This window comes from Dreissena polymorpha, chromosome 4 (assembly GCF_020536995.1).
Source record: "Dreissena polymorpha isolate Duluth1 chromosome 4, UMN_Dpol_1.0, whole genome shotgun sequence".
Classification (NCBI taxonomy): domain Eukaryota; kingdom Metazoa; phylum Mollusca; class Bivalvia; order Myida; family Dreissenidae; genus Dreissena; species Dreissena polymorpha.
The window spans coordinates 18,776,856-18,789,851 of NC_068358.1; the positions used below are offsets into that span (position 1 = coordinate 18,776,856).

General features: G+C 35.1%; 1 long non-coding RNA gene across 7 annotated transcripts; it reads right to left on the reverse strand.

Moving 5' to 3' along the window:
* Positions 1 to 1,359: 1,359 nt before the first annotated feature.
* Positions 1,360 to 7,950, reverse strand: LOC127879572 (uncharacterized). Of its 7 annotated transcripts, XR_008049158.1 has the most exons (6): positions 6,335 to 7,949; positions 6,041 to 6,124; positions 5,789 to 5,876; positions 2,019 to 5,624; positions 1,826 to 1,885; positions 1,360 to 1,661 (listed from the first exon to the last, which is right to left on the reverse strand). It is a non-coding gene; the product is annotated as an uncharacterized LOC127879572 (long non-coding RNA). The 7 variants fall into 7 exon arrangements; XR_008049155.1 differs by having other exon boundaries at positions 2,019 to 5,876; positions 6,335 to 7,950; XR_008049153.1 differs by having other exon boundaries at positions 2,019 to 6,124; positions 6,335 to 7,950.
* Between the last annotated feature and the right edge of the window lie 5,046 nt (positions 7,951 to 12,996).

Consider the following 12,996-nt stretch of genomic DNA (forward strand, 5'->3'; position numbering starts at 1 on the left):
ACAAGAGAAGTCGCCTTCCCACCCCAGCCCTAGCAGACTTTGTGCATTAAAGCACTTAATAGAAATGTTATTGCTCGGTCATCGGTCAGGTTCGGTCAACGCGTGCCTGCGTTTCTGAGAGAGCCAGATTAAGATATTTCGTGTCACCGTACGAAAATACCATGGTGTCGCATAGCAAAGCACAGGCATGTCACCATGCGTGCCTACCACCCTTCCAACAGCGCAACAATGTGGTGTTGAAAGGATTCCCAGATAGTGTCGAAAGTATTGACGGTCATAACGGGGACGAGTTGCTTTATAGCGCCTCATTTCGTATTGACTTGCAACCCCGCCCTAGACCGCTACACAGCTAAATGGGCAGGACTCCATCTGACTATCAATCTCAGCGGTCATAGTTTTGAAAAGCGTCTGCTTGTTAATTGTTGGTATTTTGGTACTTGGAATCTCTTGTGCCCAAGTAGACTTAAAATTTGGTTTTATAGATCATGCAATCATTAACTGGTTGGTAGCCTTATCAAATGCCATCGCGTCCTCGGACTCGCATACGCATCGACCCACGTCAGGTTCTAAAGCTTGCGGGCAATAATGAGTGTCCCTCGCGATAGATTGAGGAGCCTTGCCAGAGTATAACGACAGCATGGATAACACATGTTAGAACCGAAAACCGAGGCGTTTCCCCTCAAGTGCTATCGGTTCGCTTCGCAACTTGTGGAGTCGGTCTATTGACACCTACATACCTCGGTCGCCCATACTCAGTTAATTAACCGCTGTTGTCTTTCTGCTTGCCAAATAGCAGTCAACGACAACCTTACATTGATCTAGCCAGATTGGAAACTACGAGCGAAAACTAACTCGCCCAAGCGAGTGACCCGCTCCCGATTCGAGCAAAACCTCACCTAAGCACTATCGACCCAAAAAACGCCAGTAACACTGCTCCGTTACTAGGGAGCCTTGCTAGTCAACACAAGTAATTTGCAATCCTGGCTAGAGCAATGAGTATATTCGGACTGGTGTACCACCATGTGATTGTCTGCGTCTAAATTGTTGGTATTTGATACTTAGAGTCTCTTGTGCCAAAGTAGAGACTGAATATTTGTTTTATAAATCAAGCAATCATTTACTGGTTGGTAGTTCTAACAGTGCGTCAAAATAAGCACCGTGAAAACATTTTAGCACCGAAATACCGAGGTGTTTACCCCCAAGTGCTATCAGTGCGCTTCACACTTGTGGAGTCTTAAACCCCTCGGCCGCCCAAACACAGTTAATGACTGTTAATGTTTATTTTTTGTTTGATTTTGGTATTGCATAGTTTAAACACAAACACATACATCAATACATCAATATTGCTGGCCAGCACAATAAAACAACAATCTCCTTTATTTTTCATGTAAAAACATAAACATAAACATACACACTGTCAACACTTGCCACTTGCAACACCGAGTTCGTTTCAGTGCAGAATGTACACATTTTTCGATCGACACACATTCGCAATGTTACATGGATTCACAAAGTTACATGGATTCACAAAGTTGCACTGATGTCCATACACGGGCCAATGTTCAAGTTATCGGTGCGATGGACCCACGGTTTTGTCGCAGCTATACGCCACACGTATGTATTGACTACTCGGTGTCCACATCAAGGTTTGCAAATTGGCACTGAAAATAGAAAAGCAAATTGTGTTAAACAGTAAACGATGAAAGTAAACAGCCTGAAATGATAAAAACATGCATGTGTAATATACCATGGATCAAATAAAATAGTAAACACAAACTGCTAAAGAAAAACACACAACTCTACCAACTGTTTGACTGATACTTACTTTTTTGTATTGTGTTGCATGTTCAGGCGCCTTGCTGTTACTGCTCGTCTTGCAGTAGAGCTGAAATGAAATGAAAAGCATGATCAGAAACTTTCACTGTGTTTGTACAACTTACAATTTATGTGCACAATTTTGCATTTAAGTATAACATAACATTAAAACAATCTCAAACAATTGTTCAACTAATACTCACTTGTTTGTTTTGCTGTTTCCACAAAGGCGCCTTGTTGTCACTGCTCGCCTGGTAGTAAACCTGACACGTCTAGTAGTAGAGAACACTCGTCCAGCAGTAAAGCTGAAATGAAATCGAAAGCATGATCAGAAACTTTTGAATGTGTTTGTACAACTTACAATTTATAAACACAATATTGAACTGTAACAGTAAACATGAAACAGATAACAATTTTACTTACCTATGTTGTCTTCGCTGAAATACAAAAGTCATGTTCATAGCAATCATAGCATATTAACACACAATGAATACAACTCAAAACTTTTAGTAAGAAACTCAGTACTTACTTTGTATTTTGTATCCAATCCCTCTGCGGACAATCTTCTTCAGTCCACAATCGAGCTGAAATCAAGACTCAATGCATACATGTAAATTTTGCCAAATAACAAACAGAACTGTGAACCAAAACTTGAACTAAACAAAACTAACTTTTCAACTGTAATGGTACTCACCTCTGGCAACTGAAATCATACAGACATTTTGCATAGCACAATACATTTTTAGTTTTAAGATAAGAATGATTTATGAACATTTTACTTACACAAAGCATAAATATGAAAAACATGCTATGATGAAAAAAACAATATGTATACAAAATTATACATAAAGAAACACAATCTACTTACCATTGCTGACCCGAAATTGAGAAAAGCACATTTTGTATAGCACAACAATCATATTCAGTTTTTACATAAATGAAGTGTACTTACATCTGCCAAACTGAAATGAAAAAAGCATAGCAGAATAAAAGTCATAAAACATATTTCAATATGCAATTAAAGAAAGCAAATTGTACTTACCAACAGGCAACTGAAATGAAAAAAAACACATTTTGTATGGCAGAATAAAAGTCATCAAAACAGTTCAATATGAAAATTAAAGAAGGCAATTGTACTTACCACAGCCATACTGAAATGAAAAAGAAACACATTTTACAATGCAGTATACAAGTCATCAAAACAGTTCAATATGAAAATTAAAGAAGGCAATTGTACTTACCACAGGCAACTGAAATGAAAAAAACACATTTTGTATAGCAGAATACAAGTCACCAAAACAGTTCAATATGAAAAAGAAAAGAAAGTTAGTGTACGTACCACAGCCACACTGAAATGAAAAATATATTAAGCATTGCATAGCAGGATACAAGTCATCAAAACATTTCAATATGAAATTATACAAAGTTAGTGTACTTACCACAGGATACTGAAATGAAAAACAGACATTTTACAATGCAGAATACAGGTCATAAAAACAGTTCAATATTAAATTATAGAAAGTTTGTGTACTTACCACAGCCATACTGGAATGAAAAAAACATTTAGCAATGCATAATAATCAAGACTTACCTAGCTGATCTTGAATCATTCTCTGTTTCTCAACTTCTCAGTAGTCCGAAAGTCTGCTCTGTAACGACCCACCATTCCAATCTGAAAAATAGTTAAGCATAACAAAGCACAAAACAAACCAAAAGAGTAGTTTACTTACCTCATATTTTGTGCAGGTTTTTAACAGCCAATTTTCTTCTTGAAACCTGTATTCGTCTCTTTTTTGACCCACTGTGGAACAGTCACAGCAATGTAAGTCTGAAACATAGAAGGGCATAACAACATTACATACAAACCAGTATATTTGTTTTGACTTACCTCGTGGCTAGAGTCGAGAAACAGATGCTGAATTTCTTTTCTGCCACAAGCTGTCAAAACATCTCTGCAACATCTCTGCAATTGAAACCTGAAACAGAGTAAAACAGAGAAACATTTTGTATACAATATAGTAAACACTTACCTTGTTATAGGCCTGAGTTGCAGCAGTGATTCTTTCTTGAAATCTTCTTTTTTTCCATCACTGCATGAGAGACCTGAAAAATAGCATGCAGTGCAAAACACATGAGTTAAATTAAACCAAAATTTTGTTTCTACTTACCTTGCTTCTGTAGAGTTGAATCACAGTAGTAGAATTCCTTCTTCAAACACATTTCTCTGTCTACACCAGGAACTTGAATCTGAAACAGAGAAAAGCATCACATCAAATTGTACAACTCAAGTGCATTCATTCAATGCTTACCTACTTTCTGTTGAGTTGTTTCACAGCAGCTGAAATCCTTATTCACTGTTGGCACTGCTATGAGACCATTTCTGCATGTGAAATCTGAAACAGAGCAAAGCAAAGTATGCATGGTAAAAATCAAACAAACAATTGTAACACTTACCCTGTTTGCAAGTCCCATTCACTTTCTCAGCAATGTTCCTCTTCTTGAATCGTCTTCGTCGCTGACTACAAGTACACCTGAAACATAGCATGTACAAAACATACCATATAAAAACAAAATACAAGTGTTCATACTAAAATGAAACACACTTACCTTTTTGCGTTGCTCAGCTCTGTTCGACTGTCAACTCTTCATGTCATGTCATATCTGAAACGAACTAAATCAAAACATGCATAGTATACAATCATTGATAAAATTTCGAAACAATTGTATGCTTCATAGCTGTGTTTTTTGTTTACGTTACATATCACAGACAACTGGCGATCACAAAAGTAAAGACATTTTTGTACTACTCAAACATTATTGAAACAAATGTATACTACAATACTCACCACAGCTCCCTGAAATGAAATAGAAATGTTAACAGCATGCAAACAAATGTTAACCAATATCAAATCATCTATAATAAATATCAACAAAAGCATTTCGATACACATAGTAAGTGTTCACCATCATAGTACATCATCAGTTAGTTCGACATCCCACGGTTGCTCAAGTGTTAGTACTGGCTAGCATTTACCCTTTTCAGTAAACCGTCACACATCAGCATTTTTAGACACAAGTACTGATAGATTCAACCCTTGTTATCATCTTTCACAGACTTCTATGAGTAAACAACTGAAAAATATAAAACGTTTGTACTCACTGTTTGGCAGCTCCAAGAAACACGTCTGTACTGCTTGCCATCTGGACATCCACTGAAACAAAACATCTTCAAACACACATACATGTAAAACGTTTTTGAACATAAACCAACACAGATCAAACTTGAATTATCCATCTGTACATGACACACATGAAAAATAGCATAAGTTTACCATCACATTACAGCAGTACAAATGAAAACAAAAATTTGATCGACTTACCTTGCTTCTGTAGAGTTGAGTAACAGACGCGGAAATCTTCTTCCATGTGTAAACCAGTGACTCGAATCTGAAATAAAGTAAAGAACACATTGTACAACTCAAATCAATGAATTAAAACTTACCTTACTTTTGATGAATTGTGTCTCAGCAGTTGAAATCCTGTTTAATTTCTGCATGTGAAATCTGAAACAGAGCAAAGCACGCATGTTACAAATTAAACAAACACAAGTGTTACACTTACCCTGTTTGCAAGTCCCAATCACTTTCTCAACAATGTTCCTCTTCTTGATTCGTCTTCGTCGCTGTCAGCAAGTACACCTGAAACATAAAAGCATGCACAAAACATCCCATATAACAACTATTTTGTACTTACCATATGAGTGCTTTTCTGTTCAGGTCAGCTTGAAAACCCATCACTGCCATCAGCATCTGAAAAATAGTACATCACAAACAAACAAACAAACATAACATATCATAAAAACAGTTTAACACAACAGATATGAGAGCTCTCGCAACCACGTCTGTTCTGTTCGACTGTCCAAAAGCAAGTGACAGTACTTCAATTCACTAACATTGAGAAATTCTAAACTTACCTTCAAGGCTTGTTGAGTAGCTCCAAAAACAAGACTGCTTGGCTCCACTGTTCACTCCAACTGTCATATCATCACTGGATAAGCACTCCTGAAATGTATTAAAACAAAACATGCATAGAACAAACATTCAGTCAAAAGTACTTACCTTTCACTTTGTCACTGCCCTGTGCTCAACTCCAGTCAGCATGACATCTCTGCTTGAAAGTCTGAAACATATAAAACATGCAATGCAAAACAAACATAGTTACTTACCTTCTAGCATATTGTTGGAGCTCCAGAAAACACGACTGTTCACTCCAGCTGCCAGACTTGAACTGCCAGCACACATCTGAAAATCTGAACAAAGCATTCATGTTCATACTTTACTAGCCGTACAATTAAAGTTACTGACATACTCATCATCCAAAATAGAGTACACGAAAAGCTAGCTAGGTTTACCTCTGTTCATGTGTTATACACCAAATGAAACCATGATGATAAAGTAACTCACTTTATCTCTTCTTTTGTCAAAATACAAGTGTTCATAGTGGAATGAAACAAACTTACCTTTTCGTTTCCCAGCTCTGTTCAAATCATGTCAGGTTTTCATCTCATGTCAAATCTGAAACGAACTAAATCAAAACATGCATAGTATACAATCATTGATAAAATTTCGAAACATTTTTATGCTTCATAGCTCTGTGTATTTTCACTTTACAGATCACGGACAGCTGGCGACCACAAAAGCGAAAACAATTTTGTACTACTCAAACATTGCTGTATTAAGCTCGCACTCATGAACACCAACCGACAGAGTTGTTATAGAGTGAAAATCCCTAAAATTACACAAAACGAATCGAAATCAGTTTTCATTCATCATCGTTTATTGAAACAAATTTATACTACAATAGTCAATACTCACCACAGTGCACTGAAATGGAATAGAAATGTTACAGCATGCAAATACAATTTAAGCAATATCATATCATTCATCTACTATGTTTGCAATCATTTTTCAATCATATGTTCGTTTCCCCAAAGTAGCTCATGTTCTGTTCCACCATCATACACCATCATCGCTAATCACAACATATCGACACTATATCAGTACTGAGTAGATTCTAATTTCTACCCAACGCATTACACTTCTATACAAGTAAACCTGTACAAAACGAATCGAAATCAGTTTTCATTCATCATGATTTATTGAAACAAATTTATACTACAATACTCACCACAGCCCCCTGAAATGGAATAGAAATGTTACAGCATGCAAATACAATTTAATCAATATCATACATATCAACAAAAGCGATTCAATACATTGTCATTTAATATTTTTGCAACATTTTTCCATCATATGTTCGCTTCCTCAAAATAGCTCAATGAATATTCTGTTCCACCATCATCCACTATTATCGCTCATCACAACATATCGACACTGTATCAGCACTGAGTAATTTCTACCCAACACATTACAACAGCACTGAGTAATTTCTACCCAACACATTACAACCATCATACATCATCACGCAACTTGTAAACAGTAAAACGAAAAAAATTTGTACTCACGTTTTTTGTAGACAGCAGCTCGATGAACACGTCCGCACAGCTCGACATCTGAACCTCAACTGACAGTCAATCGCTTGACACCACAACATAAATTTAATTATTCACAACAGTCAGGGCTTAAAAAAACACGTCCGATCAGTCCGATGTCAAAACTTAAAGTGAAGTCAAGTCGTTCAAAAAAATTAATGTAAGTCAAACATTTCATATTATAACGCTCACAAAAATTCGTTGTCAGTCAGTACTAAACGTTCAAAAGTTATCATCGCATAAGAGTATGATTTCATTTCACAACTCAAGTCAAAGTCAAGTTGTTATCTCATAACAATAACCTAACACTACAGTCATCCAGTCATTCAACAACCTGAGTACCAAGTCGCTATTCTATAACGCGAAAACTTTTCATCAATAGTCAGAGCTCACGAAAGTACGTCCGTCTTCGTCAACGTTCAAAAGTCAACTGAAACTTTTTAATCGTAAAAATATTTCAAAGTCAAATTTTGTTCAGAGCTCACAAAAACAAGTCTGTCTTTGTCAAAGACCATCAGTCAACTAAGATTCTGTCATAGTAAAAAAAATTAAAAAGTCAAAACTTTTTTCAGAGCGCTTTAAAAACACGTCCGTATTGGTCAATGCCCAAGTCGCAACTGAGGGTTCTTTACGCGCGCAGTTCAAATTATAATGAGGTCACGACGTCGAGAGCTTCGAAAAACACGTCCGAACCCTTCAACGACCAAACGAAGAATGACAGAAAAGCACATTGAAAATGTTTATTCTTCATGATTTGAGTTACGATTGAATGTGTATTTGATGAGAAATCAAAAAATCATACTTAACATGCAAAAATCCTACAAATATTGACTTTGTGATGATATTTTTTCATGACCATACAAGCCGAAATATTCACACTCACAGCTTGAATGGGCATAAAAATTGATAAGCATGAGTCCGTACAATCCATCCAGTATTTCCTTCGAGTTAAAGCAAATCCATGGTCTTTAGGTCTCAAATCTTGTTATGAGGCGTACTCAACGCAGATTTTTATAGTCAATGTTAAAACGACAAAAGGCGTGTATATAAAAAAATCTAGTCAAACATAGATTTACTAACCTATCATTCTGAAATAATCCTAGATCATATCAAATATGTGAGTAATCCATCAAAATATTTATTACTGAACATTTAACATCAGCACAAAATATTCCCGTATACCCATTTAGTTTTCTACATAGCCTGAACAATTCAATATTTATTTTCAATTCCGAGAACTCAAATGTTTTCATGACGTTCGACTGACGAAAGCAGCTCGATATGATTTCTATTGAGGAGCGACTATCGCGTTGTGATTTTTTCAACTCTGTTTTGTGAGTTTAGTGCCAATACAACGAAGATATAGTAAACAAATATCCAACCACATATATCAAAATGTTCAGCACACTGGCGCCTACACAATCATATACAAATAGTATGGTTATGTGTACAATTGTTCTCGTAAATTTGAAATATCAATAAAATCTGCGTTAAGATCAAAATATCATAACTCGCGCATTCGATTTTGTATGAACAAATAGTATCAGTATGAGCGCATCGAAATTTCAGTTAATCTGGTGAAAATTTTATTGAATTTGGACATCGGGTTTCACAGATATTCGTGTTAAATCAGTTGCAAAGAAACTCAGTTTGCTATCGTCGATAATATGTAAACTCCCCTTGTACTGTGGATGAGATTTATTGAAATGACGTCGTCGATTTGCACTGACATCGAAGGGTCAAAATTACGATTCATGAAATGTGTGTTTGTTGTGATATGGTTTTCTGCCCGTATAACTGCAGCGTTTTACAAAAACATCAAGTATGTTACACCAAAATGCACAGAAATAAATTCCCCATCGCATGATGCAAATATTACTGTATCATATTGCGAAATGAAAATCTTTTCTTCATATCAACCCAAGTTTTACCAATAAACAGAAATTTTGACATATATCCACTTATCTACTTGCAAAATATTTAAACTCTTATTGTTCCTCTCTGATTGCTGGTTATGGCAGTGAAAATTTCATCGAAATGCGTTCACGCGTTATTGTGACAGTTAAAATAAACCGCTTCGATACAAACACAGTTTTATCAACTATTCGCTATCTAACGACGTTCGGTTTAACTCGATACTTTAAAGTTCAAAATTTCTATAAGCACGAATGCGTTTTCTCTCAGCAGTATTCTTGTAATTAGACCTATTGTGGAGTATCATACATCAAAATGTGCAGAACAGAATTCCCTATAGAATGATAGCAATTGTTATGTACTTGTATTGAATGGGAATTTTTTTCCTTGTCAGTGAAGTGATTTTCATGCGAAAAACTAAGAATTTCTACTTAATGCGAATATGTTAGCAAAAAATGATCCCCACAAAACTTGTTGCTATTAACACGTTTTATATTAATGCGAAAATTTTTGGTAGATCGGTCAACTATTTGAAGAGAAAACACGACCTCAACTTTTTCGTATAGTGCATTTCGCTGTAGATCTACACTTTAACAGATTCAATGAGATGACGTTGTATGTTATGAAGAATTTATCAAAGGCGTGTTTCAAGCAAAATGGTTTTCGGTCAATATTGAAGCCAATTTTCAACACACTATCAAGTATGTGGTATCAAAATGTGCAGAATTAAATTCTGTACAAGCAGATGTTCAAATCACCCCAATATCAATGAGTACAAAAAAGTTTTCTATTCAGCGACTCGTTTTCAAATCAAACATCTGCGATTTTAACACACACGCATAAATGCTAGAGAAAATTTATCAGCGTATAATTTATAGCCAATATTTCACTGAACAAAATGATAAAAATCCCATGTTGTTATCTCAAGTGGTGTGGAAGATCCCCCGCTTTAAACTTTGTACGAAATCACTGTTCTATTCGCAGAGTTTTCGACGTTGAGTCAAAATGTAAAGTTAAAGACAGAAATGCGTTTAGTACGAAATCGTTATCGCACTGTATTTTTTGTTTGTTTAGACATACGATTAAGTGGAATACATCAAAATGCGTGGAATCGAATGTCCTACAAGCTAATACCAAAATGAAGATAAATTCTCTTAACACGAAAAAGTTTTCTTGTTAGCGAATTTTTTAATGTTGAATATCTTATGCAATGAGTCGTGTGAGAACAATATAGGCGAGACAAAAATTGTAGCTATCATAGGATTACATATTATGGTGAAAATTTCATCAGGATATCATGAGACGTTTTCGAGCAAATTGAGTTAAACCGATGTAACTTAACATCTTGTTTCGTTTGTTTACATGGATAAAAGACGACGTTGTAAAAATCTAAAGTTAAAGACAGAAATGCGTTTATGACAAAATCGTTATCGGACTGTTTTATTGTTGTGTCTAAACATACGGTAAAGTGTAATATATAAAAATGCGTGGAATCGAATGTCCTACAAGCTAATACCAAAATAACGATAAATGCTCTTAACACGAAAAAGTTTTCTTGTTAGTGAATTTTGCCAAGTTGAATATCTGACACAATGAGTCGTGTGAGAACAATATAGGCGAGACAAAAATTGTAGCTATCATATGATACAATACTGTGGTGAAAAAATCATCTAAATATCATGAGACGTTTGCGAAAGAATTGAGTTAAACCGATGTAACTGAAACTTTTCCCTCGCTTGTTTACATGCATAGAAATGCAATGACGTTGTAAAAAATCTAAAGTTAAAGACAGAAATGCGTTTTGTACGAAATCGTTATCGGACTGTTTTATTGTTGTGTTATGATATGTAGTTAAGTGTTATACATCAAAATGCGTGGAATTGAATTTCCAACAGAATCATACCAAACTTAAGATGAATGCTCTTAACGCAAAAAAGTTTTCTTGTTAGCGAGTTTTGCAAAGTAGAATATCTGACACAATGTGTCGTGTGAGAACAATATAGGCGAGACAAAAATTGTAGCTATCATATGATACAATACTGTGGTGAAAAAATCATCTAAATATCATGAGACGTTTGCGAAAGAATTGAGTTAAACCGATGTAACAGAAACTTTTCCCTCGCTTGTTTACATGCATAGAAATGCAATGACGTTGTAAAAAATCTAAAGTTAAAGACAGAAATGCGTTTTGTACGAAATCGTTATCGCACTGTATTTTTGTTGTGTCTAAACATACGGTAAAGTGTTATATATAAAAATGCGTGGAATCGAATTTCCTACAAGCTAGTACCAAAATAACGATAAATGCTCATTACACAAAAAAGTTTTCTTGTTAGCGAATTTTGCAAAGTTGAATATCTGATACAATAAGTCGTGTGAGAACAATATAGGCGAAACAAAAATTGTAGCTATCATATGATGCAATACTGTGGTGAAAAAATCATCTAAATATCAAGAGACGTTTTCGAGCAAATTGAGTTAAACCGATGCAACTTAAACTCTTTCCCCGCTTGTTTACATGCATAGAAATGCAATGACGTTGAAAAAAAATCTAAAGTTAAAGACAGAAATGCGTTTATGACAAAATCGTTATCGGACTGTTTTATTGTTGTGTTATGATATATAGCTAAGTGTTATACATCAAAATGCGTGGAATTGAATTTCCAACAGAATCATACCAAACTAAAGATGAATGCTCTTAACGCAAAAAAGTTTTCTTGTTAGCGAGTTTTGCAAAGTAGAATATCTGACACAATGTGTCGTGTGAGAACAATATAGGCGAGACAAAAATTGTAGCTATCATATGATACAATACTGTGGTGAAAAAATCATCTAAATATCATGAGACGTTTGCGAAAGAATTGAGTTAAACCGATGTAACAGAAACTTTTCCCTCGCTTGTTTACATGCATAGAAATGCAATGACGTTGTAAAAAATCTAAAGTTAAAGACAGAAATGCGTTTTGTACGAAATCGTTATCGCACTGTATTTTTGTTGTGTCTAAACATACGGTAAAGTGTTATATATAAAAATGCGTGGAATCGAATTTCCTACAAGCTAGTACCAAAATAACGATAAATGCTCATTACACAAAAAAGTTTTCTTGTTAGCGAATTTTGCAAAGTTGAATATCTGATACAATAAGTCGTGTGAGAACAATATAGGCGAGACAAAAATTGTAGCTATCATATGATACAATACTGTGGTTAAAAAATCATCTAAATATCATGAGACGTTTGCGAAAGAATTGAGTTAAACCGATGTAACAGAAACTTTTCCCTCGCTTGTTTACATGCATAGAAATGCAATGACGTTGTAAAAAATCTAAAGTTAAAGACAGAAATGCGTTTTGTACGAAATCGTTATCGCACTGTATTTTTGTTGTGTCTAAACATACGGTAAAGTGTTATATATAAAAATGCGTGGAATCGAATTTCCTACAAGCTAGTACCAAAATAACGATAAATGCTCATTACACAAAAAAGTTTTCTTGTTAGCGAATTTTGCAAAGTTGAATATCTGATACAATAAGTCGTGTGAGAACAATATAGGCGAAACAAAAATTGTAGCTATCATATGATGCAATACTGTGGTGAAAAAATCATCTAAATATCAAGAGACGTTTTCGAGCAAATTGAGTTAAACCGATGCAACTTAAACTCTTTCCCCGCTTGTTTACATGCATAGAAATGCAATGACGTTGAAAAAAAATCTA